This window comes from Oryctolagus cuniculus, chromosome 7, assembly GCF_051225735.1.
Source record: "Oryctolagus cuniculus isolate XC-2025 breed Fujian yellow rabbit chromosome 7, ASM5122573v1, whole genome shotgun sequence".
NCBI lineage: Eukaryota > Metazoa > Chordata > Mammalia > Lagomorpha > Leporidae > Oryctolagus > Oryctolagus cuniculus.
In genome coordinates, this window is record NC_142873.1 from 114,383,414 (window position 1) to 114,409,701 (window position 26,288).

Here is a 26,288-nt window from a genome sequence, read left to right on the forward strand (position 1 = left end):
CACAGTGAAGATGCTAAAGAAGTCAAGGATCTAAAAATCCAAATTATCAAATCACATTCCTAAACACCACCAACAGATAGCTCTTAGAGCAAAGTAACCTTTGAATCTCCCACGTCATCTTTAGTAAAATGCTGCTCATTTCCTCTGTCTCTTCTGTCCAACTCTTTTTTCTTTTTTAAGATTTATTTTATTTACTTGAAAGCAGAAAGAGGTAGAGACAGAAAGAAAGGTCATCCATCCACTGGTTCACTCCCACAATGGCCACAACGGCCAGAGCTGAGCCTTACAGAAGTCAGGAGCCAGGAGCTTCTTCCAGATCTCCAACATAGGTTCAGGGGCCCAAGGATTTGGGCCAATCTCTGCTGCTTTCCCAGTCCATAGTAGAGAGCTGGATAGGAAGTGGAACAGCCAGGACTCGAACTGATGCCCATATGGGATACTGGTGCTTTAGGCCACGGCTTTAACCCTCTGTGCCACAGTGGTGGCCCCAGCTGTCCAATTCTTAAGGTGCAACAAAGCTACTCCTTACTTGCTTATACGGCCTTGTTCAATCATCCTACGAGACAGTTCTTTTGCAGACAAAGGGAGAGGGGAAGGTATAATGCTATGTCTCCCATTTTCACATGAAGAAACACAAAAGCTTGAAAAGTTCAATATCTTGTGACAGTCAGAAAGCCCACAGAGGGTAGAGGCCACATGCAAATTTCTGTTTGTCTCATATAGAGTGAAACTCTTGCTATCATTCTGAAATGACCTGTCTTTCCATCCTAATCAAGCTGCCTTCCTTCTGGGAACAGTCAGAATGGGCTTCCAAGTCTACTTATCCCATGAAACCTTGTCAGATAGACTTTAGAAATGATTTTGGGGCCAGAACTATGGAGTAGTAGGTCAATCCTCTGCTGCAGTGCCAGCATCCCTAAAAGGGCACCAGTCCCGGCTGCTCCTCTTCCAATCCAGCTCTCTGCTATGGCCTGGGAAAGCAGTGGAAGATGGCCCAAGTGCTTGGGCCTCTGCACCCACATGGGAGACCCAGAAGAATCCCTTGACTCCTGGCTTCAGATGGGCCCAGCTCCAGCCATTGCAGCCATTTGGGGAGTGAACCAGCAGATGGAAGACCTCTCTCTGTCTCTCCCTCTCACTGTCTGTAACTCTACCTGTCAAATAAATATGTAAATAAAATCTTTTTTTAAAAAAATGCTTTCTCCATGCTTTTCTAATGACAACCTTAAATCACAGTAATCCCTACTGTTGAAATAGAGATCAACTGCTAGTGCTCTGCCCCCTGCTTCCTTGTACCTCCAGATAAGCACAATGTAGTGTATTATAGTAATAGAGCAGCCTACTTAATTGGGAGAAGAATATTAATGTATACAACAGCCAAATATTTTTTAAAGCAAAGATTACTAAGGCCTCTCTTCCATTGGAGAGTTGTAGAAACACACTGTGGGAAAGCCTTCTGTGCAGCTTGGGGCTGAAGCACTGTCCTCCTCCTCTTAGGGGCAGTAGTTAGAGATCCCATTTCCATGAAACACATATGGAGAATAAGGAAGATGCGAGGGAGTCCACACAGACAAGTGCAGCAACAAAGTCAGCTATTGTGGACAAAGCCAATGGACACCAAGTTCCCTAAAGGCACTGCTCTGGGTCTGATGGTCTTTCACTCTCATAGCAGAACCCTAGAAACAGAAAAATGAATGAGCATAAACTTGGGGACTAGCGTTCTAATGCTAAATGCAAAGTCATTTTATTTTAATCCCTGATATGGCAATTTCAAAGCTAAACCCATAATTTAAAAAATTACATGGAAATTTAGATATTCATTCTTACATGGACTTCTGTTTGTGAAACATAAATTCCTGACCTCTTTGAGTTCTCAATTTAAATATATACATGGATTTCTACCCCTTACACACACACACCCTGTCATTTTCTTCTCCAAGAGGCTGTTGTTGATTTGCTGACAAAATTAACTATGAAATGATTTTCTATAGAACTAACCAGATCTTCAAAGCAAGGCCATTAGCATTAGCATATTGGCTGAACTCCACAGCCTTTCCCAGAAGTCACTCAAATTAAAACAACAGAACCCACCAAACTTAATGACTGCTATCAGATGTAGGCAAATTCAGGAAGGGCTCAGAGCAATATCAGGTATAACCACAAAATCCATTCTCCATGTGGTCTTGCAAAACTCCCTCCCAAAGTCAAGGTCAAGCCAGAGGCTGGCTGAGGTTTTGGGCCTAACCTTGTATTTGCTAGATTATAAAGTATGGCCAGGCCAGGTGGCTTTAAGATGCAAAGGATGAGTTATTTCAAGATTAAACATTAGACTTGAGGAACAAAGACAGTGTGCCATTCTACAAACAAGGCCCTGTCAAAATCACCATGGGATACAATTCAAGTCTGAAGACCATCAAAACTTCCTCTGCCCAAAACAAAGCCCAAGTTCTTTACTTGACACATAAAGACCTTTAAGCTCTGACTCCTGTCTTTCTTTCCAACCCTAGCTCCCTCCCTCCCCGTATTCTCCAACTCTACAAAACTACCAGCAACCCCTCAAAAGAAGGTCTAGTGCCTTTGTTCCTACTGTTCCCTTTTCCTCTAAAACAAAGAATATCAACTTGGGAGTTCAACAAGGAATAACTATGGATCTTGATCCTCACAAATAATGCAGGCAAGCTAAATCAAAGCAATCCTGAGATACAACTTCAACAACTTGGCAGAAGTTGAAAATTTTGATATCACCCACATTTGGCAACAGTGTGGATGAACGGGCAGTTTCATATATTTTTCATGGAAGAATAATTGGTTCAACCATTTTTAGAATAATAGCCATATCTGTCCACTTTTTAAATCTACTCTTTCACACAATAGTCTAAGAATTCAAACAATGGTTTACCAAAAGATATGCAAAAAAGTGTCTAAAACAACATTCTTCTATAAACACAAGATCACAACAACATAACCCCAGGAATAAATTAAATATGTATTAATATATGGCTTGTTGAAATTGATACTTCAGTGGCTTTTTAAAAACAATGAGGTGCCAGAGATTGGTCTAGCAATTAAGATGTTAGCTAAGATGTCCCACATCCCATATTTGAGTGTCTGTGTTGAAGTCTTGGCTCCTCTCCCAATTCCAGTTTCCTGCTAATACACACCCTGGAGGGAAGGGGAAGGCAGTGGTGAAAGTGGTGATGACTCAAGTGATCCACATGGGAGACCTGGATTGAGATCCTGACTCCTAGTATTAGCCCAGCCCAGACTTGGCTTTTGCGGTCATTTGGGAAATGAAACAACATATGGGAGTTTTCTTTGTGTTTCAAATAAATAATTAAAAAAAAAAAAAAAAACAGAACAAAAATGAGAAGGAACTAAAGAAAGATGCTAACTATACATTATTAGCTACATAGGCAAAAGTCCCATGGGACAGTATTATCCTGTTTTGGCCCATTTTGTAAAATAGACAGAGCATCACTGGTTCTTAGAGCTTGGTTTCCAGAGGAGCAGCATCAGTATCATCACTGGTTAGAAATGTAAATTCCCAGGCTCAGGCCAGCCCTACCAACCAGTAGTCCTGTCCAAAAAACCCTCTAGGTGGTCCTGACAGACTAACATTTGAAAATCAATAAAGACCTCACCTGCAGGATTCCAGAAAAAAAAAATAACAGATTTGCTTACTGCCTTAATACCTAGGGAAAAGAAATGCACTGGGGCTTGGAGGGCATTTAATGGCCCTCTCTGTGCAGCCTTAGTCCTCACAATAAGAGAGATCTTCCTTGTACTGGGATGAACTGTGCTTCGCATGGCTTCTGCTGGTTTTTCCCATTGGGTCACCCAAACATGCTCTTTGCCCTTTCTGGTGAGCTGTCCCTTCACGTGTTTTAAGATGACTCATGAGCCCTGCAACTGAATCTTTTAGGTGTTTTCTTTCCCTCTACCTTCCTGGAGGCCCTTTGGGTGCAACATAACGCTGGGCCATCTCAATGGCCCATGCAACTCAACTCTGGAACTAACATCGCAAATAACTTGTTCTTTGAGGGGAAAAGAGAAAGGCTGCCAGGGTATCTTCACAACTGTCTCTGCAGTGAGCTGCAAGGTGACAGTCTTCCAATATCCTACCCTTCCAAGGTCAGTAGAAATTCACACTATCTGTTCAATATGTGCTTTAGAAGGACCCAAATGCCTCTTAAACTTACTGATGTCCTGAGGCAACCCTCCCCTAAGGTCAATAAATGTTGTCTGAATATTTATTCTGTATCCACAGCTAAGTGCATGGCCTTATCAATCCTGCCTGATTTTGCAGAGGTCCACAACTTAGAGATAGAAAACCAAAAAGCAAAGAAGCCAGCTGGCCAAGGTCACAGAGCTAACAAACAACAGCAAAGGATTTCAGTTCTATGTTTCATTCACTGAAACAAGTGGTAATTTTTTTAAGATTCTAGCAGTAAGGATGGGTATTTGGTACAGTAGCTAAGTCTCCCCTTTGGGATGTTCACATTCCATATAAGAGTACTTGGTTCAAGTCTCTGCTCTGCTTCTGATCCAGCTTCCTGCTAATGTGCACCATGGAAGGCAGCAGGTGATAGGTCAAGCACTTGGGTCCCTGTCATCAAATGTGGGAACCCTGGATGGTGTTCTAGGCTCCTGGCATCAGCCTGGTCAAGCTCTGTTTCTGCTGAATGAACTCTGCTTCACTAATGACTTTACTAGTGGTTTCCCAAATAATTTAAGATGATTCAAAGGGGATTTTAGGGGCCTCCAGGGAAAAGGATGTCTCATCTGGGAAAGAAATCTTTTCCTTAACACATCACACCTACTTCTCTGCAATTGTACTATCTGCTCTTCCCAATGTAGCTTGGTGAGGAGCACCACCACGCACAGTAACACTCTAGCCACGAATCCAGAAGTCAGCACTGGTTCCTCATGCAGGTGATTCAGGATGCTGCACTCCTCTACCACATATCCATCCTCCACCTTCTCTGCCTGCTCTGGATCCTGGGGACTACAGCTGGATCTCCTAGATTCTTCTTCCAGTTAGAGATTTCAGCAATGGAAAGCCCATGCAGATGCTTCAACGGAAGGAGAGTAACAGGGGGGCTCCTTCCCTGGGGGCTATCTTGATACTATCTGCACCTGTATTCCTAAAGTAACAATTCAAGGCAGCCTTCTCCACGTGGTTTCTCCTATTGGTTCTGACAACCATTCCTCCCCTTGCTGCTGTAGGCCTAGGGATACAACAACACGACTGCTCTCTGGCCAGGCATCCAAGCTGCTTATGTCATTCTTCAATTCCTTTACTGAAAAGTACACTAATTTGAGTGTTTCCTTTCTGATACACTTCCTTCACCATGCCCTTACAAGCCTCAAGTACTAAGTTTCATATTGTTACTGGAGACCTCAAAATCCTCTCCCATTCATTCTCAGTAATCCCCTCTTTATATTTTCATCAAAATCTCATGTTGAAGGCTTCTACTTCCAGCCAAGGTAGAGTAACAGGAATCACATTCATCCCTCTGCTTCAAATGGGAAAATAGAAAATATACAACACAAAAGTTTTCAAGACATTGGATATCAGGCAAAGGTACAAGAACCCCAGAAGGGGGGGGGGGGGGAGTCCTACAATTGGTCAAGCTTAATGCCTATGAAATGTCTACAGACCATGGCACAAGATGAGGGAATACAGGTCAAGCCCAGTAGTCCCCCTGAGTGGAGAAGACAGAGATTAGTTTGTGGAGAACAAAAAAACTAGGACCTTGTAGCCAAGTAAAAGAGAGAAGAGAACTGCACACAGAGAGAACTACAAAGGGTATTTCTCAGATATCCAAAAGAGTACCAATCACTGCAATGCATATAAGTGATAAAAGCATCAAAAGGGAATAAACAGTGAGGCTTACACAGAGACAATAGCAGTCCTATTCAATCAGCCACAGCAGAAAGCTTCCTAACCACAGGGCAGTGAGTGGAGTACACAAAGGTATTTACTTCAATAGTGACAAGAATTCATACTAGACTAATGCTTTTGTGGTCCTGAACAAGGTTTAAAGCAAGAGTCAAAAGGATAAGATTGTTTCCAAGTAACTTACATATGCCCAGAACGAAGCACAAATTTGTTTATAGAAATATAAAAATATTCAGAACCCAACAAGGTAAAATACACAGTGTCTGGCACTCAAGTAAAATTACAAGACATGAAAAGAAGTAGGACAAAAGCTATCCAAAATGAGAAAAATCAGAGGACACTGACCAGAAGTGACAAAACTGATGGTGGACACACATATTTAAAAGTTATTATAGCTGTAATTCATTTGTCAAAAGTCTAGAGGAAAGATTAAACATATGTTTAGACATGAAAAATACAAAAAATCCTTGAAATTCTAGAAATAAAGAACATCTGAGAGGAAAAGCTGATTATATTAGACAATATATGTTAGTTACCTTCAAGACACAGTCATATAAACTATTAAAAAAGTGACAGAGGAAAAAGATCTTTAAAAAACTAAAGAGCATCAGTAAGCTACTGAACAACTTCACATGGCATAGTATATATGAAATGGGAGTCCCTAAGGAAAGAACAAAGATAGATTCAAAAGAAATACTAGAAGACACAATCACCCAATATTTTCCAAATTTGAACCCACATACTTAAGAATCTCAATGAACCTGAAAGCACAAGAAATATGAAGAAAACTAAGAAACATCATAATGTCGCTCCCCCTCTTCATGGAGGAACGACACAGGACCCTGCGCTGTTCTTTCATCTGCTCGGCCCTTCCCGGGTTTGCTGCTGGTTCTTCCCGGGTTGGCTACCGACCCTTCCACCTCCGTGGAAGGGCGGTTCCCCCTGGCCACTTTCCCCACTTCCGCGGGGGAGCGGCACACCGCCGGCCGGCTCTCTCGGGGGCTGCACAGGTGTTCCTTCAGATAGATGTTCCCCTTAGATGTTCCTTGTGCATGTTCTCTCTCTCCTCCTTTATAGTCCTCTTCCACCAATCCCAACTCTGCTACCCACACGCCAAGTACGCTGCTCTCCTCCAATCAGGAGCAGCTCCTGCAGCTTGTCAAGTTGGTGAGAGGCAGCTGGGTAGAAGCTGTTACCTCCTCTCCCAGCACCATATTGTGGGAGAGCAGATGCATAGAATAAGTCTTAATTCCAGTAACTTAGTCTAGTCCGAGTTGCTCCCCACATCATAATGACATTGTTCAAAAGCATAGTAAAAAAGAAAACATAGTAAGGGGAAAATCTTAAAAGTAGTCAGGTATGTCAGGCGGGGTAAGGGGGGAAGAGAAATTATTCAAAAAAAAAGTGTGAAACAGGGATCAGCACATGGCACAGTTAAATCACTATTAGGACACTCACATCATGTATCAGATTGCCTGGGTTCAAATCCTAGCCACTACGCTTCTGATCCAGGTTCCTGCTAATGCACACCCTGAGAGGAATCATGTGATGGCTTGAGAACTTGGGTCCCTGGCAACCCCACAGGAAACCTGGATTGAGTTCTAGGCTCCTGGTTTCAGTCTGGCCCAGCTCTGGCTCCCTCCCCACTTTGCATTTTAAATAAAATGAAAATAAATAATTATTTTTTAAAGACAGAGTGAGAACAAATTTCTCATAACACATAGTACAAGCCAGGAGACAGAAAAGCAAAGTCTTCAAGCTCGAAGACACTTTGTATCTAAAATTCTTTTTTTTCCCAAGATTTATTTATTTATTTTGAAAGAGTTACAGAGGGAGAGGGAGAGATAAGAAGGAGGAAGGAGAGGAGGAGAGGGTGAGGGAGAGGGTGAAGGAGAGAGAGGAAAGGGAGAAGGGGGAAGGGGAGGGAGAGGTGGAAGAGAAAGGGTGGAAGGGAGAGGGGGAGAGGGAAAGGGAGAGTGAGAGGGAGAGGGAGGGGGAGGAGGGGGAGGTGGAAGCGGAGGGGGAGGGGGAGATCTTCCATCTGTTGCTCCACTCCACAGATGGCCACAATGACCAGCACTGTGCCAGGCTGAAGGGAGATGTCAGAATCTTCATCCAGGTCTCCCACGTGGGTAGCATGAGCCCATGGCTTCTGCTGCTCTCTCAGGCCATTAACAGGGAGCTGGATAGAAAGCAGAGCAGCCAGGACACAATTCTATATGGGATGCCAGCATTGTGGGTGGCTGTTTTACCCACTACGCCATAACACAGGCCCCTAGAATTCCATATCCAGCACAAACAAACAAACAAAAAAAACCACAAAGGTGAAATAAATTTTCACAGGGTAGATAATTTTTCTTAGTGATTAAAAGATTAAAACACCCATATTCTGTGGTGGCCATACTGCTAGTCACCAGGCAGATGTGAGTGGAGTACAGGGGCTAACTGACATCTGTCCCCCCATACACCAAGCAGTGGAAGATGGTCCAAGTGTTTGGGACCCTGTACCCACGTTGGAGACCTTGATGAAGCTTCTGGCTTCATTGTGGTCATCTGGGGACTGAATCAGCAGGTGCAAGATCTTTCTGTCTCTCCCTCTCTCTTTTTAGCTCTGAACTTCAAAATAAATAAACAAGTCTGTTTTTTTAAGTTAAAAAAGTAAAAACATGCATATTCCATTTCAGAGTTTGAGACCTCCCTCTGGCTCCTGACTCTAGTTACCTGCTAATGCAAACCCTGGAAGGCTATGTGATGGTTCAAGTAACTGGGTTCCTGTCACCCACATAGGAGACCTGATTCCATTTCAGGCTTTCAACTTTAGCCTGACCTACACCTGCCCACTCTGGACATTTGAAGAAGAAGCCTGCAAATGAGACTTCTGTCTCCCTCTGTTTCTCTGATTCTCAAATGAAGACAAAAGAAGACAAAGAAGAATCAATGCTTTCCATACAAAGACAAAAACTTCACCACCAGCACTACACTACAAGAAGCAGAAGCAAAGGGGCCAGCGCCGTGGCTTACTTGGTTAATCCTCTGCCTGCGGCACCATCATCCCATTTTGACGCTGGGTTCTAATCCCAGTTGCTCCTCTTCCAGTCCAGCTCTCTGCTGTGGCCCGGGAGGGCAGTGGAGGATGGCCCAAGTGCTTGGGCCCCTGCACCAGCATGGGAGACCACGAGGAAGCACCTGGCTCCTGGCTTTGGATTGGCGCAGCACGCCGGCCATAGTAACCATTTGGGGAATGAATCAACGGAAGGAAGACCTTTCTGCTTCTCTCTCTCTCTCTGTCTGTCTATAACTCTACCTGTCAAACAAATAAATAAAAAAAAGCAGAAGGGGAAATGATAGAACATGGAAATTTGGAACTACAACATAGAAGAAAGAGCACAAGAGTAACTATTGGTTAAATATAAAGACTGTCTAAAAATTAATTTGTCTTACAATGATAATTGACTGCTTTAAGCTAAATTAATAACCATATGTTATGGGATTTAAACATATGTATAAGTAAAATGTACAGCAACAGCAACACAAAGTCTGGGAGGGAAGAACAGGACATAATGTTGCTGTTCATTTCTTGTATGTGATGTGGTAAAACAGAACTTGAAGGGAGACTGGCGAGTTAAAGATGTATACTATAAACCAGAAGCAACCACTACAATAATGTCTCAAAAACGAATACCTAATAAACCAATAAAGGAGATGTACAAACATTTGTGTTTTCTGTTGCCAATAACCCAATACCACAGTGAATGTTGGCTCATGGCTCTGGTCCAAGGTAGGGAGCCATACTTGAAGATGACCATCTCCTCTCAGAATCCCAAGGTGACACAGAAGCACATGGCATGCAACAGGGAGCACATGTGCAAGTACCCTCTTGTCCCTCTTTTGTTATACAGTTACCAATATTCACTCAAGGGGCTCCAGCCTGACGGCCTTACCTAACCCAAATCACCTCCGAAATCCCCACCCGTGAACTCCACCTTCAGATTATGTTTCTGCCCTCTTCACACCTCACAACAGGGTTCCAAGCTCCTGGCTCCTGACTTTGGATAGACACAGCTCTGGCCATTGCAGTCGTTTGGGGAGTGAACCAGCGGATAGAAGACCTTTCTGTCCGTCTCTACCCCTCTCTGTAACTCTACTTCTCAAATAAATAAATAATATTAAAAAAAAGGACAGTGATTGTCAGACCTTAGTTTGTGGACCAGTCAAAACAGAAACTCCCTAAAAGAAACCCTCTTTAAATATCAAGACACAAATAGGTCAAAAGTAAAAGGAGAAAAAGATAAGCAATGCTGCATTAATGAAAAGGAAACTATGGTAGACGTATCAATATACACTAAGTAGGTTTTAGAGCAAAAGTATTACCAGGAATAATAACTAAGTAGATTTCAGATCAAGCAATATTACCAGAAATTATGAAATAATAAAGGGAATGAATCACCCAGAGAACCAAACAGTCCTATGATTTATGCACCTAATAACAAAGCATGAGAATATATAAGGTAAAATCTGATGGAACTGCAAGGAGAAAGGCATAAATTCACAATCATCACAGGAGATTTCAAAACCATGCTGTCAAGAATTGAAAGCAATAGAAAGCATGCAGAAAATTAGCAAAAATACAATGAGCAATAGTAGTCAATCAACATGATCTACTTGACAACTAAAAAGCACGCTACTCAACCAGAGCTGAATCCACTTTTCAAGTACACAAGAAACATCTACCAAGACAGACTACATTATGAGCCATAAAACCACTCTCAAGAACTTAAAAGGTTTCAAGTCCTACAAAGGATGTTCTGTGGCCACAACGGAATTAAATTATATATCACTAATAGAAGGATATGTGGAAATCCTTGAATATCTGGAAACTGAATAACACACTTCTGAATAATCCATAAATCAAAAAGGAAAATTTTAAAAGTATTTTAAATGATCAAAAATGAAAACATAGCAGGAGTTATGGGATGCAAGTGAGTCATAGCTAAAGAAAAGCACAGCATCCAATGACTAAATTACAAAAGAAGAAAAGTCTCAAATCAATTTCTTTCTTAAGAAATAAAAGGAAGGGTCCAGCACTGTGGTATAGTAGGCTAAGCCTCTGCCTGTGGCACTGACATTCCATATGGGGACCAGTTTTAGTCCCACTGAAATCAGAAAAGACCCCCTAAAATTTACCCTGAAATGTGGCCCCTTAAAGTTCCCTAGAAATGCTATACAGGGTGCCACATGTGCTACTGGAATTTGGGGTGCCTTACGATTTCACCACAGGCTTATTTACTAAATCCTCAATATTAATAAGCCCAAGAGGGTTCTTGCCTAATATTTAGAGAAGAATTCTAAATACCAGCACAGATAAATGAGGCAGCATGGTACATTTTAAGCTTTTATTTAGTAAGAAAGGTGCATAAGAGAGTGAGAGCTTTATTTAGGAGAGAGAAGTGAATGGGGGTTCATACCGAGCACCAGGAACCAGCCACGTGGATGAGCACCTAGGCCAGGAAGCCTAGGGCACATGGCCCAAAGGCCATGCACCCTGCAGGCGCTGGGCTACAGCAAGCCCCTTCCTGGCAAGAGGCCAGGGAAAAAGAGCTGGCCGGGCCACAGCGTGGCCCGGCTTTTAACTCACTTCCAAAGGGGCATGGTTAATTAACCTGATTGGCTGGTGGGCACCCAGGTGTAGCTAGGTAGGGGAATGAGGTCACTCAGGGGCATGGCAAAGGCATCAGGTAGGGGCATGAGACTACACAGGGGCATAGTGAAGGCAGCTCTATTGACCAGGCATATATATATATATATATATATATATATATATATATATATACACACACACACACACATATATATATATATCACACGCATGCCCTATATACTATATATATTATAATAATAAAATGACTTAAAATATGCATGGTCTTCTAGTTCACAAATCCAATCAATTTTAACTTGTATGCCTGCCTACTTCACCACCTGCTCCTCTTCCAATCTCTAGCTCTCTGCTATGGCTTAGGAAAGCAGTGGAGGATGTCCCAAGTGCTTGAGCCCCTGTACCCATGTGGAAGCCCTAGAAGAAGCTCCTGGATCCTGGTTTTGGATTCGCCCAGCTCTAGCCATTGCGACCATTTTGGGAGTGAATCAGTGGATGAAAGACCTTTCTGCCTGTCTGTCCCTCTCTGTCTCTGTAACTCTACCTCTCAAATAAATAAATAAAATCTTTTTTAAAAAAGAACTAAAAGGAAAAGGAACCCATAATAATAAGAAGGATGGAAATAATAAATTTTAAGGCAGAAACAAATAAATTAAAGACAAAAATTATAGGGAAAATAAGTGAGTATTGGGGCCAGAATTGTGGGCAAACAGGTTAAGTCACTGCCAGCAACGCCAGCATTACGTCCAGGCCCCCTTTCCTGTTCTTGCTCCTCCACTTCCAATCCAGCTCCCTGATAAGGACCTGGAAAACCAGCAGAAGATGGCCCAAGTGCTTGGGCCCCTGACACCCATGTGGGAGACCAGATGGAGTTCCAGACTCCTAGCTTTGGTCTGGACTAGCCTCAACAGTTGTAGCCATTTGAGGAGGGAATCACTAGATGGAAGATCTCTCTCCCTCTCTTTCTCTTTTTGCCTCTCCCTCTCTCTAACTCTGCCTTTCAAATAAATAATTAAATCTTTTTTTAAAAAGGAAAGAAAAAGAAAGTAAATGAGTCTTAAAGATGGCTCTTTGAGAAGATAAATCAAATTGAAATTCTTGATCAGAATGCTCACGAAAATAAAGGGAAAAAGATGCGAATTGCCAATAGTATGAGATGAAATTGTAATAGTATCAGAGACACTAAAATGTTAAGAGAATAAAGATTATGAGCGATGCCACACAAATAAACTAGGCAATAAGTATGAACACCTTGATGTACATAAACGATAAAACCTCACCCAATAAGAAACAATGGTGGCATCAACAACATAGCACATGCACAGATGAGAATACCATCTCAGAGTCCAGTGGAGAAGTTCCAGTGCATCATGTGAGGAAAACATCTGAAGCACTGAAGAGGGCAAGAAAGAATTTCACTTTGCTTGTGTCATCCCTCCCCTAACGCAGCATTGATCAGTGCTAAGCAAGAACCCATCAGGCCACAATTCTTCCCAGAGGGGAAAGTGATGCACAGTAAGCGAGCAGCAGGCTTCTCCAGCTGTGCAGGACACTCTTCAAAGGGCTCATCGCCTTCCCACCTCACACATCCAACTGAGGGGCCCAGCTGAGATAAAGGAAGAGAGGCAGAGATTCACAGTAATCAGAGCTAACACCTCAACAAGGACCTCATATCCTACCAAGCACTTTGTAGACTCCATCAGGTGGCCTTCCCATAAGCCACTGGGGATGTCTCATCCATGGACCCATCCAATAGCCCCCCAGATGCTCATAGCACTCTGCACATCTCAGCTTCCACAGATGGTTTGAGTATTTATGGAAGTCTCACACGTGTGCACAGTCGCCAGCTCAAATCTTTGGGACTGGGAAAAAGTATACAAATAAGCACTTCAGCCCTCAAGGAAACAAACAGAGGACTCAGCACTCAGATTAGTTTTGCAGAGTCAAGAGAAGGTATACAATCTTAGGAATTCACCACCAAGAAGAAACAAAAAGGGGTAGAGCATGCACATCTGTTAAAAAAAAAAAATCAGAAAGAGCCTCAGAATGCCTTGGAAGCGGAAGTGTTTGTTTCCCAAACACAGTATGCAAACCTGAAAGTAGGTGACTGATTATTACAATGAGAATATGGCAATGCAAGGCTTCAAGGAACACAAACACACACACACACACACACACACACACATACATACACACGGGCATATCACACCACCAAAGGAACACAATAGTTTTCTTGTATCTGATCTCAAAGAAATGGAGATCTAGGACTTACTTGACACAGACTTAAAATGATTTTAAAGGAGATCAGTAATATACAGGAGAAAAGACACACACAATAAATCAGAAATGTAATATAAGAACAGAGAAAACAATACCACAAAGATAGACATTTAATATACAGCTTAAATTAAAAGATTTTGTAGCTGAATGATCCAACAAATGAAATGAAAATGAAATACAGAATGTCAATAGCAGACTGGATCAAGCTGAAGAAAGAATCTGAATTTGAAGACAGGTTGTTTGAAACAGTCTGGTCAGAAGAAAAAAAGAAAACAGTTGGGGCCGGCGCCATGGCTCACTTGCACTTGGTTAATCCTCTACCTGTGGCGCCAGCATCCCATATGGGCGCCGGTTCTAGTCCCGGCTACTCCTCTTCCAATCCAGCTCTCTGCTGTGGCCTGGGAAAGCAGTAGAAGATGGCCCAACTCCTTGGGCCCCTGCATCCACATGGGAGACGGGAAAGAAGCTCTTGGCTCCTGGCTTCAAACCAGTACAGTTTCGGCCGTAGTGGCCATTTGGTGGGTGAACCTACGGAAGGAAGGCCTTTCTCTCTGTCTCTCTCTCTCACTGTTTATAACTCTACCTGTCAAATAAAAAAGAAAAAAAAAGAAAAAGAAAATAGTTTATGGGGATACCGTCAAGAGAAACAAAGATGAATTATGGGAGTCTGAGGAGAAGAGGCAGAGGTGATGATTTAAAGAAGAAATGGCTGAAAACCACCCAAATTTTAAGAGCGATCTGGACATCCAAGTTCATGAGCTCCATGGTCCTTGAAGTCCTCAAACATATCCAACTCAAAGCAGACTTCCAGATAACATAAACTGTCAAAAAGTCTGAGAGAACATTTTGAAACAGCAAAAGAAGAGAGGCTCATCACATACAAAAGAAACTCCTTTAAGACATGAGTGTATTCCTCAGCAGAAACTTTTCAGCCAGGAGAGAGGGAGATGATGTATTCAAATACTGGAAAGGTCAGGGTTGGGAAGGGGCCATCAAGAACATCTAGCACACAGAAATGAAGCAGGGATAAGGATTTTTTCCACACAGACAAAAACTGAGAGTGTGCATCACCACTAGACCTGCCTAACAAGAAAATCTAAAAGTCGTTCTTCAAGCTGAAAAAGGCCATGTTAATTAGCAACATAGAAACATGTAAAAATATAAAGCTCAATGGTAAAAATTAAGTATACGAATATAGTCAAACTCAGAATACACTAATATTGACAATATATATCATTTTTAGCTATAACATAAATGCTATTAAATGGCCAAGGCTCTTGACATAACTATAAATACCATTTACTAATAGATACATGATAATGAAGTAAATTGTGATGTCAAAAACTTAAAATTTAGAGGAAGGAATATAAGTACAGTTTTTGTATGTGACTGAGGTTAAGTTGCTATCAGCTTAAAACAGATTGTTATAAATATAAGATTTTTAAATATTTATTTTCATTTTCTATTTGAAAGCAGAAAGACAGAAATCTTCCATTCACTGGTTCACTTCCCAAATGCCTGCAACAGCTGGGACTGGAATAGGTGAAGCCAGAAATCCAGAACTCAGTTTGGGTCCGCTGTATGAGTGGCAGGGACCCAAGTACTTGAGCCATTACCTGCTGCCTCCTGGAGTGCACATTAGCAGGCAACTGGATCAGGAGTGGAACAGCCAGGACTCGACCAGACATTCCAATATGGGCTGTGCGCACCCCAAGCAATGTCTTAATGCTGTAACAAATGTCTGTCCCTAAGATGATTTATATAAGCCCCATAATAAAGTAAAAACCTATAATAGAAACACAAAAAGCCAATCAAACACATATACACAAATAGCAAGAGGGAAAAAGGAACAAGAAAACTATAGAACTGTCAGAAAACAATAAAATGGAACTAGTAACTTCTCACATATCAATAATTACTTTAAATGCAAATGTACTAAATTCTCATATGTAAAGACATAGCATGGCTGAATGGATTAAAGAATAAGACTCAGGGCCAATGCTGTGGTGTAGTGGGCTAAGCCTCCACCTGAAGTGCCAGCATCCTATATGGGCTGCTCCTTTTCTGATCCAGCTCTCTGCTATGGCCTGGGAAAGCAATAGAAGATGGCCCAAATCCTTGGGCCCATGTGCCCAAGAGAGACTCTGAAGAAACTCCTGACTCCTGGCTTCAGAACAGCTCAGTTCTGGCCAATGCAGCCATTTGAGGAGTGAACCAGCAAATGGAAGATTGCTTTCTCCCTCTCTCTCTCTGTCTCTGCCTTTCTCTATAACTCTTTCAAATAAATAAAAAAAAATTAAAAATAGAGAATACTGAACAAAATAAAGCATGCAGAAAGAAGCCCACACATACATAACAAATTTGCAATTCAATGGAAAAAATAGGCCTTTTTTCAGTAAACGGTGCTGGAACACCTGGATACCCACATGTTAAAAAAAAAAAAAAAAGGAACTTCACTCTATATTCCATGCCATACATAAACAAAAAATGAACTTAGAACACATCATGGCGTTAATATAAATTTCAAAAAAATTCTTCAAAAATAGGAAAAAAAAATGAGACTTCAAGTTAGACAAAGATATTTTAGATACACCTCTAAAAGCATGCCCATAAAACAAATTTATAAAATTTACCAAAATTACAAATTGACAAACTATACTTCACCAAACTTAAAAACTGCTTCCAAAAAGCAGTTAATAAAAAGACAAGCATATAAAGAGAAACGAAAATGAATCTTGATGTGAATGGAAGGGGAGAGGGAGTGGGAAAGGGGAGGGTTGTGGGTGGGAGGGACGTTATGGGGGGGAAGCCATTGTAGTCCATAGGCTGTACTTTGGAAATTTACATTCATTAAATAAAAGTTTAAAAAAAAGAAAGAAAGGTATTTTATCTATACATACTATGAAAGTATTTAAATAATTTGTACTGTTATTACAATTTTCAAATTATAAAAGCTTTATTTAAAAATAAAATAAAAAGACAAGCATCAACATGTAAGAAATATTTTCATATCATATATATGATAAAGAACTTAAAATGAAAGTATACAAAGACCTCTCAACATGCAATAGGAAAAAGGTAGCTTACTTTTTAATGGACAACAGATTTTAATATACACTTTACCTAAGAAGATATGGGGAGAGGGATTACAATGGGCACAGAAAGTATTTGGAGACATTAGATATGAACTTAATCTTGACTATGATGATTGTTTCAAAGACACATACACATGGGAAAACTTATTAAACACTCTAATAGGCACAGTTTAATGTTTGCTGACTATTCCTCAGTAAGGCTACTACAAAATATTGAGAACTTCTGGTTCCCAAAGGCACCTTTCTGCTACATTATTTCTTCAGCTCCTACATACAATCAATAATTAATTCCTAACCATTCTATTTTCATTTTGTCTCTCCATTTCCATATCTATTACCCTACCCCATCTCTCACCTGTGTTACAATAACCTCTCTCCAATCTTCATCACTCCAACTCTCTTATCCATCCTGCAGCCAGAATAAACTTATAAACCATAAATCTGAGCATGTCACTAATTGCCCTGGAGACATATTTCAAATTCCCTTAAGTGGTTCAGCTGACCCCTTCTCCCCAGATCCCCCACCTCACCCTTTCTTGCCCAAGCCCACTAATCAATCATGCTTCATGCCTGCATGGCTTTGCACATGCTGTTCCCAATTCACATGGTCCCTTTTGCCTTTCTCCAGTCCACTCATAGCCAGGCCTCCTAAGAGCTCAGAATCTGTCTCCAACCCCCTACTGGGCCACTTGCCCTTCCCTAAACTCCTGAGAATCTTATGCATATCTTTCCCAAGCACTCATTTCACTATCAGGTAATGTCCCTCATCAAACTGAATTGGAGCAAAGTGGATGAAAGCTTGAAATCATAGGCCAAGTGTGCTTTATCTTTACTTCCCTAAAGCTTGCCAGAACGACAGAGTGTGTGCCCTGAGATGAGTGAAAAAAATGAATGAATGAAGAACTGATTTGAATGACTTCTCTTACATCACCTGAGTGGATTTCATGCTTCTCCTTTGCAAAAAGGTGGGCAGGTGAGAGGTTAAGTGACCTCTGCAGTATATTCTGGTAGAGTAAGCATTTTCTTTTTTTAATGCCCTGGAGGGAATCTCACTCTGGGAGTTTAAGGGCAAGTCTTAATAACTCAAATTGTGTTAAAAACTGATTTCAACTAAATGAAAGTTAGAAATGTGAACCAAATTCCAGGAAAAGACAAGGCCTACAGCACAAATTAACACAGGCCACCTCCCTGTAAACTTCCTGATTTCATCCAGAAAGACACAGCTCTCCACTCCACCCTTTGGGTGATTCCCTCCTCCCAATACAAATTTTGACTTCCAAACCCAACCATGAGGACTCTCCATCTCTCCCCCCTTCTCAAAATCAGTCTCCACGCCCTTTTCATCCTGCAGGTCGAGCCCAACCAGCCATCCTCAGTAACAGTCCTATGGACCTCCCAGCAGGCTGCTCTCCTGGGCCAGCTTCTCCAACAGCCACGGTGTCAAGAGCCAGCCAGGCCAGACTCCCAGGAGACCATCAGCAGTCATCTGGAGGGAGACCCGGCCAGCAACTTAGAAAGGAACAATCAAAACATACACGTGGTGGATCCTAGGAAAGAGGGGGAAATCAAGCAAAGACAAAGCAAAGCTACCACTCAAAGAACCGCCACAGACTAAGAGAGTATTCTCTTCTTTCTTACTGATTTGCAGTGCAAAGGCATCATCACTTCACCCCTCCAGATCTCACATTTTCAAACTTGACCCACAGAGGACTGGTCTTCCGTTTGTTGGCCATGACTGACCCTTTAATTTAGGGACAAAAACAGTGTTAAGACATAAAAAGTGCTTTCGTGGAAAAGAGCCAAAGAGCAGGGAAATTCAACGTTGTGCATCTTTTCCCATCTTTAATTAGTGAAATAAATAAAAACGGCAAGATGGGGTGAGCATTTGGCTAAGACACCCCTTGGGGTATCTGCCTCCCCTGCCAGTGTCTGGGTTCAAGACCAAGCTCCACTCCTGATTCCAGCTTCCTGTTAATGTGCACCTGGGCGACAGCAGGAAGGGGCTCAAGAAGCTGGGTCCCCACCACTTATTTGGGAGACCCATACTGCGTTCTGGACTCCTGGCTTCCACCTGGCCCAGCACTGGCAGTTTTGGACATCTGCGGAGTGAAGGAGCAGATGGAAGATCAGGCTGTATAAATGTTTCCCTCTCTAATTCTGATTCTCTGCCTTTCAAATAAAACAAGAGTAAACAAACAAAAAATGTTTTAATGGCAAGACTCCCCTCCCCCAGGCTTCTACCCAGAACTGTGAGCAAACAGCATTAGCCCATTTCAACTGAACCGCAGCTCAAGTATTATCACAAACCGCCAACAGCTGGAAAGCTACAAGCAGCCCTGGCCTTAAAATGCCTTAGGTAGCCACACTCAGGATTAACAGGCTCCAAAAATGCTTGGAGGAACGTCAAAAGGGGCGGTAAGGGGGCAGGGAGGCTAAGAGAAGACCTGGACATAGCCAAGCGATAGTGGCCAGAGAGGAAGGACCCTGGGCTCAAGGGCAGCTGGGGTATGCAATGAAGGCCGGACCGCCCTGTCCTTGGAGTGGCCAGACGGACGCCTCACCCAGGAGATGATAGAGGGGATTCAACAAAGTCCTGGCTGGTGTGAGGCTTAAAGGACTGAAGGCCCCGGCCGGTGCGCCCCCGGGGCGGCTGACCCTTCTTCCTGGTCGTGTGCGCCGACAGCCTGCGCGCCTGCAAACGCCCCTGGTGCCCACGTGGGACTGGGAGGAGGGTCACTTACTTGTCCAATCTGAAATTACATTTTAGCTAGAGGGGCCTGCACATTTCCGCGCTGAGCCATACCGCACCGGGACTGGGCGGGCCTTGTCCCGCCCCGCCCCGTCCCGCGCGCGTCCCCGCCCCCGCCGGCCGCGGCCCCTGTAAAGCGCGCTCCGATTGGTCCTTCGAACCGGGCCCGGCATTGGCCAGCGTCGCCCGCCCTGCTGCGTCCGGCTCCTGCAGCCCAGTGGGTGGCGCCGGCGGCAGCGGGGCTCCACCTGGGCTCCTTGTCCTGCGCTGGGACCTGGCCTGGCAGCTGGAGAGCTAGGTCTGCCCCGCTTTGGGTATCCATCTCCAGAGCTCAGCCAGGAAACCCTCGGCAGCCCCGGTAGGGGTGTGTGTCCAACTCTGCTCGGCCCCTGTTTACGCAGCGCTACCACCGATATGGGCCAGTGGGAACACTAATGATACTTGCTGAATGCCTCCTTTGTGCTCCTGAGCCTCTATAGCGTCCCATTTCTTTGAGCAGTTGACCACCAGCGGTTTACTGTGGTGGGTCTCGGACAGGGAGCTCGCTTCATCCTCACCGTCACACACCTTGCCTTTGCAGTAGACCTCAGCTATGTATCCCTGTTTTGTCTATGCAGAGAGCCAGGGACGTGCTTAGAGCGTTCTGGATCAGAGCTAGCAAGCGAGGCAAGGCAGGCAGCGAGAGGACAGTACCAAGGTGAGCTCCAACCTGAGCTGGTTCCCTTATAAAAAGGCAGGTTCCGGGGCTGAAGGGACTCCCGATTTAAAGATAGCTTGTCTAGCATGGAGGCCCAAGACTTTTGTGTTCCAAGGACACTGAGGTCCAGAAAAAGGAACTGATCTGTCAGGACACACCAGTTATGAGAGGTGAGTCTCAGTAGCAGTGACTTCATCGAATTATGGGCCGAAAAGGAAACAGGTCCTCTTCTCTTGGTCCTACAGGTGGGGGTACTGGAAACCCAGTCTTTGTGCTCCGTGGCTGGGAGAGATCCTGGCTTGGGATCCTTTTCTGCATCAGGATTGTCCACCTTTCATTTCCCACAAATATCTGTAGACCTAGAAGTGAACCTGAGATCTGCTACTTAACAGTTGTGTGAATCAAGTATACAACAGGATCATCAATAAGACTTGTCCATCTTACATTTCCTGTGAAGAGCAAATGAGGGAATAGATGTTAAAATGCTTTCTAGTGTAAGATTCTGAGTGCCCGTGAGCCATAGTTTTCAGATACCCCAGGAATGAAACCAATAGTAGGTGTTGCTTGCCTCACAAGCCACAGCAGGGAGTCTCTCCATAGCTTGACTTGAACTAGTGTGGATTTGCTGCCTGGCCACCAGGGATGGCTCTGTTTCCGGGATTTTTTGCATTTTATTTTTTATTTGTTTCCTCTTATTGTCATACTGTCCATAGCAACAAGAGCATAGTGACTGGAGCTCCAACAGCCATCTTGGATCTTGAAAGGACCCCAGAAATGAAAGCCACACAAAGCAAAGCAACAAGGTGAAAGACCCTGGGTACCTAATGCCAAAGGGCACAAGACCACAACCACCTGCTCTTTTCCAAACCTCCGCATGAATAAAGGAAACAGTTTCCTTAGGTAAGACACATTTATTTTAGTTTTCTGTTACATAGAGCCAAACCTCATCATATATATCTGACCTCATGCAACTCTTAGGGCAACCTTATAGAGCAGACACAGGCCCAGTGAGTATAAATAACTTGTTCAAGGTCATTCAGCCAACTTGCCAAGGTGAGTCTAAACTGGGTTTGTCTGAGTCTAATTCTATTTCTCTTTTTCAGTTATTATGTGTTACCTAGTATGAATGAATGAATCTGTTTTTCCATTTACTTCCATTCCATTCATTTTTTTTTTCTCTTAAGATTTGTTTATTTGAAAGGCAGAGTTGAGAGAGAGAGAGAGAGAGAGAGAGAGAGAGAGAAAATCTTCCATTCATGATTCAATCCCCAAATGACCACAATGGCCCATTGGGCCAGTCTAAAACCAGGAGCCAGGACCTTCCTCTGGGTCTCCCACATGAGTGCAGGTGCCCAAGAACTTGCTGTCATCCACTGCTTTCCCAGGTGCATAGGCAGGAAGCTGGGTCCAAAGTGGAGAAGCCCAGACTCAAACCAGTGTCCATATGGGATGATGGCATCACAGTACCAGCCCCCATTCCATTCATTTTTTTCCAGGAAGTGAGAGGGGTTTTCTATAAAGGACCAGATAGTAAATAAAGAGACTGTGAAGTCTTTTGTGTGTATTGACACTCTGAAGTATAAAAGCAGCCATGGACAATAGGAATCAAGTGAGTGTGACTGTTAGAATAAAACTTTATTCACAAAAATAAGCAACAGATCCATGTGGCCCATGGGCCTTAGTTTTCTAGCCCCTGATTTCTTCCGTGATATTCCTTTAAAAGCGTATTAGAAACTCATTACAGACGGCAAGGGGACTGGACATTGCAAGCACACTCATCTTGTTGGTTAACATAAAGGCAGTGACAGTGTGATTCAGAAGATCCCCAAACAGATAGTCACACAATGTGGGCTATGAGTTCATGCAGCTTGAGTGTATCCCCCCAGATCCCCACGCAGCAGTGTTGGGAAGTGGGGGCCTAAAGAAAGCTGATTAGATCACAGGGGTTCCCTTTTCAGTAAATTAATGCTATTATCTCAGAAATGGGTTCAGGTCAGGGGTGGGTTCCTTATGAAAGGGAGGATTCTCTCTCTCTCACCCTTTCTCTTATCGTCTCACTTTCTACTACAGAATAACATAGCAGGAAGGCCCTCATCAAATGCCAGGACCCTAAAACTGGACTTCCCTAGTTTTATGAAAAATCAACTAAGTTACTCAACTTCAGGCATTCTCTAAGAGCAGCACAAACGAGATCTATGACCTGGACCACCCCCAGTTGCCTTAGTTTCTCTGTATTCATAGAAACAAGTAAAAATAAAAGTGTTACCCAAATTTCCCCAATTTCCAGGGCTATATGGGAACTAAGTAATCATATGTTGAAAGCTATACCTGCTATCCAGTCATATGTACGTAGCTTCACATCAGGCTGGGCCTCATATCCTCCTCTGTTCCCTGTCCTTTTCTCTGTCATAGACTACATCAAATGCCTAGTAAATATTAGTACATGTATCTATCCTTTTTGCTCCTCTCCAGCTCTACCTGAAGGGTTATTGCATGGCATGACTCCATTATTGCTAAGTCTAGATATCCACTCACGGTTATTGGCAGGCAGCATGGGAATTGTGCAGTGTCATTGTCCACTAAGCACTCCACAAGTCACACCAGTGAAGCAGCATGTCAGATTTCAGCAAGATAGAGAGAGCTGGGTTGTGAAACCCTGGAACCAGCTGAACTGGATGTCTGTGCAATTTCCTTCCTGCTCAGATATGGTTCCATGGGTCCTGCTCTGGGAGGGAGTGAAGAAGGAGACCTGTTGTTCCCTCTGGTGACCCGTGGAGGCGCTGTGAGTCTCTAATGGCAATCTTAAAGGATTTCCTGTATTCACAACCCCACAACCCAAGAGACATTTTCCTAGAGTCTTAGAGTCATGGCGTAGGAGTGGATATTACTATGCATTTATTCATTAATACGTTTAGCTATGCAGTCGTTTATTTTTTAAATCGTTATTTATTTTCATTTTATTTGAAACGCAGAGAGAGATAGAAAGTGAGAGATGTCTTCCATTTGCTGGTTCACTGCCCAAATTCCTGAAACAGCATGGTTCAGCCAGATCTAAGCCAACATCCAGGAACTCCATCGAGTGGTAGGGTTCTAAGTACTTGAGCCTTACCTGCTGCCTCCCAGGATGTAAATTAGCAAGAAGCTGGGCCAGAAGCAGAGAAGCCAGGACTCTAACCAGGCACTCTAATATGGGATGTAGACAACCCAAGTGATGACTTAAGCTGCTGCACCAAACTCCCACCATGTATTCATTCATTCAACCAAGATTCATGGAGCATCTATGCTTCTAGACTCTAGAAGGGCAATGCTGAGATGAACAGACATTGTCCCCATCCTTGTGATACTGGCAGGAACAGACATTAAAGAACTAAACATGAAGATATATAATTGATTCATATGTAAGTAAGAAGGAAAATAAAATGCTGTGACAGAGGGAACATGATTTATATTGAAGCCTAAGTTGGGTGATTTTAAGGAATGCAGTACTTTACATCATCCTTGGCCTTGAAAACCCTGTGAAGTGCCTATTATCACATCCACTTACATATACAGAAACAGGGTTAGGAAACTTAGATGGTGGTCTAAGGCATCACTGCTGGTAAGTTTGGAGAGAGCTGAGCTCTGTCCGCCACTCCATGCTGCTTGATAAAAATCCAGGAGGGAGGAATTCCCCTGCTTCCCACTTTGCACATGCCATGTCTCCTTCCACCTGGAATGCCTCGCCCTTTATTTCTCTGCTGGGTGCACCCTCTGCCACCAGCATCTGATGCAGGACCCAGTTCCTCTGTGACATTTGCCCTTCTACATGAGTCTTCATTAAGTCTCTTTCCTTTTAGATCTCTGTAACAATCATCAACTATTACTCACATGGCACAGAGCCTGGAATACCTTGTTGGTTAGTTCTTTTTTACATGCTTGCCCTGACATCCTTACTCATAGTCCTCAGGCAGCCCATGCAGACTTAAGTTATCCTCCAAGATCTTCTACTTGTTTAATGAGTTGGAAAAAATGACTTAACCTCCATGAGCCTTCGTTTCTCCTTGGAGATTAATATTTGTTTCTTGACATAATATTTTTAAATTTTTCAAAATTTTTTATCAATATAAAAAAACAGGGGCCAGCATTATGGCACAATGGGTTAAACTACCACTTGTGACACCAGCATCCCATATTGGTACTGGCTCATGTCCTGGCTGCTCCACTTCTGATCCAGCTCCCTCCTAATATGCCTGGGAAAGCAGCAGAAGATGGCCTAAGTGCTTGAGCCCCTGCCACCCATGTGGGAGATCTGGAGGAAGCTCCTGGCTCCTGGCTTCAGTCTGCCTTGGCTGTTGCGGTCATTTGGGGAGTGAACTGGACCATGGAAGATCTCTGTCTGTCTTACCCTCTCTGTTTGTAACTCTGCCTTTCAATAAATAAATAAATCATTTTAAAAAATATATACAGAGGACAGATTTCATAGATACAATTCTAAAAAGATAACCTTACTTACTTCACTCCATTTCTCCCTGAAACCTCTCATCTTCCTTTCTTTTTTTTTCTTTAATTTTTGGAATAACATACTTTCAATTTGCTTTTTAATCACAGGCTTAATTTACCACTAACCATAATGTTCTACAAGTAAAAAGTAGAGAGACCACAAGGGAATATAGACAAAGACTATAAGCAATAAACAAATCATAAGATTGACATAGTGTCTTTCAAGAATGGTTCCCGTGATGAATAAAAAGTAAATGTTCAATATTTCTTTGTCTTCTACCCAATTTCATTTCCTAAGCTTGAAACCTCTTGGGGGCAAAATCCCTGCCTTCTACTTTACAACTTAGCAACCAGCACACAGTGCTCCGTAATAGCAGGTAGTTAATAAATGATATATAATGATGGTGGTGACAGCCCTGTCCAGCCTACTGGGCTCCTCATTACAAATCAAACTTGTTTTCTCCTGTCTTCCTTTCTTTGTTTCTTTCTTTCTCAATTTAGATTCCTTTAAGCCTCTCTTAAACTTGACCTTCTGGTAGGAACAGGTGCCATTGCTCATACATTCTCTCTCTCCCAACTCCACACTGCCACATCAGGAGGCCCATAACTGAAAATAGCCCACTAGAGATCCAACAGATGATCAAGGGAAACCACTGATAGAAGGGCCAGCCAAGCTTCCAACCCTGCTCATCACCTAGAGCCATATTTGATAGGTATATCATTAGTTTACCCATCCTTGTTATTTGTTGGCTTCCATTATCTTGTTGCTTAAGGTGAGAAAATATTCTTACTTTATTTCCTGCCTGCCACTTTTTACTTGCTCTCTACCATCTGCCTGGCTTTCTTCATTCAACAACTGTCCTCCGAGTACTGATAACTTGCTCAGTGCTCAGCCAGAGTGGGACACTATGCTAAAAGTAAGGATAAATGCTATGGGCACTCCAAGACTGGTGTGAGGAGAGAGGGAGGCCAAAGGGAAGGCAAGCATGCAGTAGCCTTTACTAAGCCCCGTGCTCTAGACCCTCACTGCAGAACCTGTTAGTCCTCCCAGCAACCCTCACAGTTGACAAATCTGAGGCTCCTAAAGGTTGAGCAATGTGTCAAACATCATCTATCACAAGACATTGCAAATCAGACTGCTGAAAAGAGAGTTTCTTCTGAGAAGCTAATGTAGGCAGCTCATACTGGATATGAATGAATGAATCTAAGTCCCAATAATCCCACTGGTTTCAACCTGCAGCACCAGTTTTCTCTTCCAGGTTTGAACTGCTTACCTACTCCCACTTCCAAAATCTCATTTGGAACCCTCTATACTAGTTCCACACCATTCATCTATTTCTCCCCTACCACAACCAAATCACAAGCCCACAGCTCTTGGCCATGAGTCACTTTAATAAAAGTGCAAACTGTCTGATGAGCCACGTCAATAATAT

General features: G+C 43.0%; 1 protein-coding gene across 24 annotated transcripts in view; it reads right to left on the minus strand.

Annotated features, from left to right (window-relative positions):
* Nucleotides 1-19,797, minus strand: part of FGGY (FGGY carbohydrate kinase domain containing) — a 511,202-nt gene extending 491,405 nt beyond the window's left edge. For 11 of the 24 annotated variants that reach the window (XR_016237331.1, XR_011390683.2, XM_070078425.2 and 8 more), the window contains exon 1: nt 19,672-19,797. The gene's annotated coding sequence lies outside the window, so the exon portion shown is untranslated. Of the gene's footprint in view, nt 1-15,451; nt 15,622-17,285; nt 17,335-18,568; nt 18,672-19,491 lie in introns of those variants that run through there. The other 13 variants (XR_016237332.1, XM_070078426.2, XM_070078424.2 and 10 more) reach the window with 6 other exon arrangements.
* Nucleotides 19,798-26,288: the final 6,491 nt, after the last annotated feature.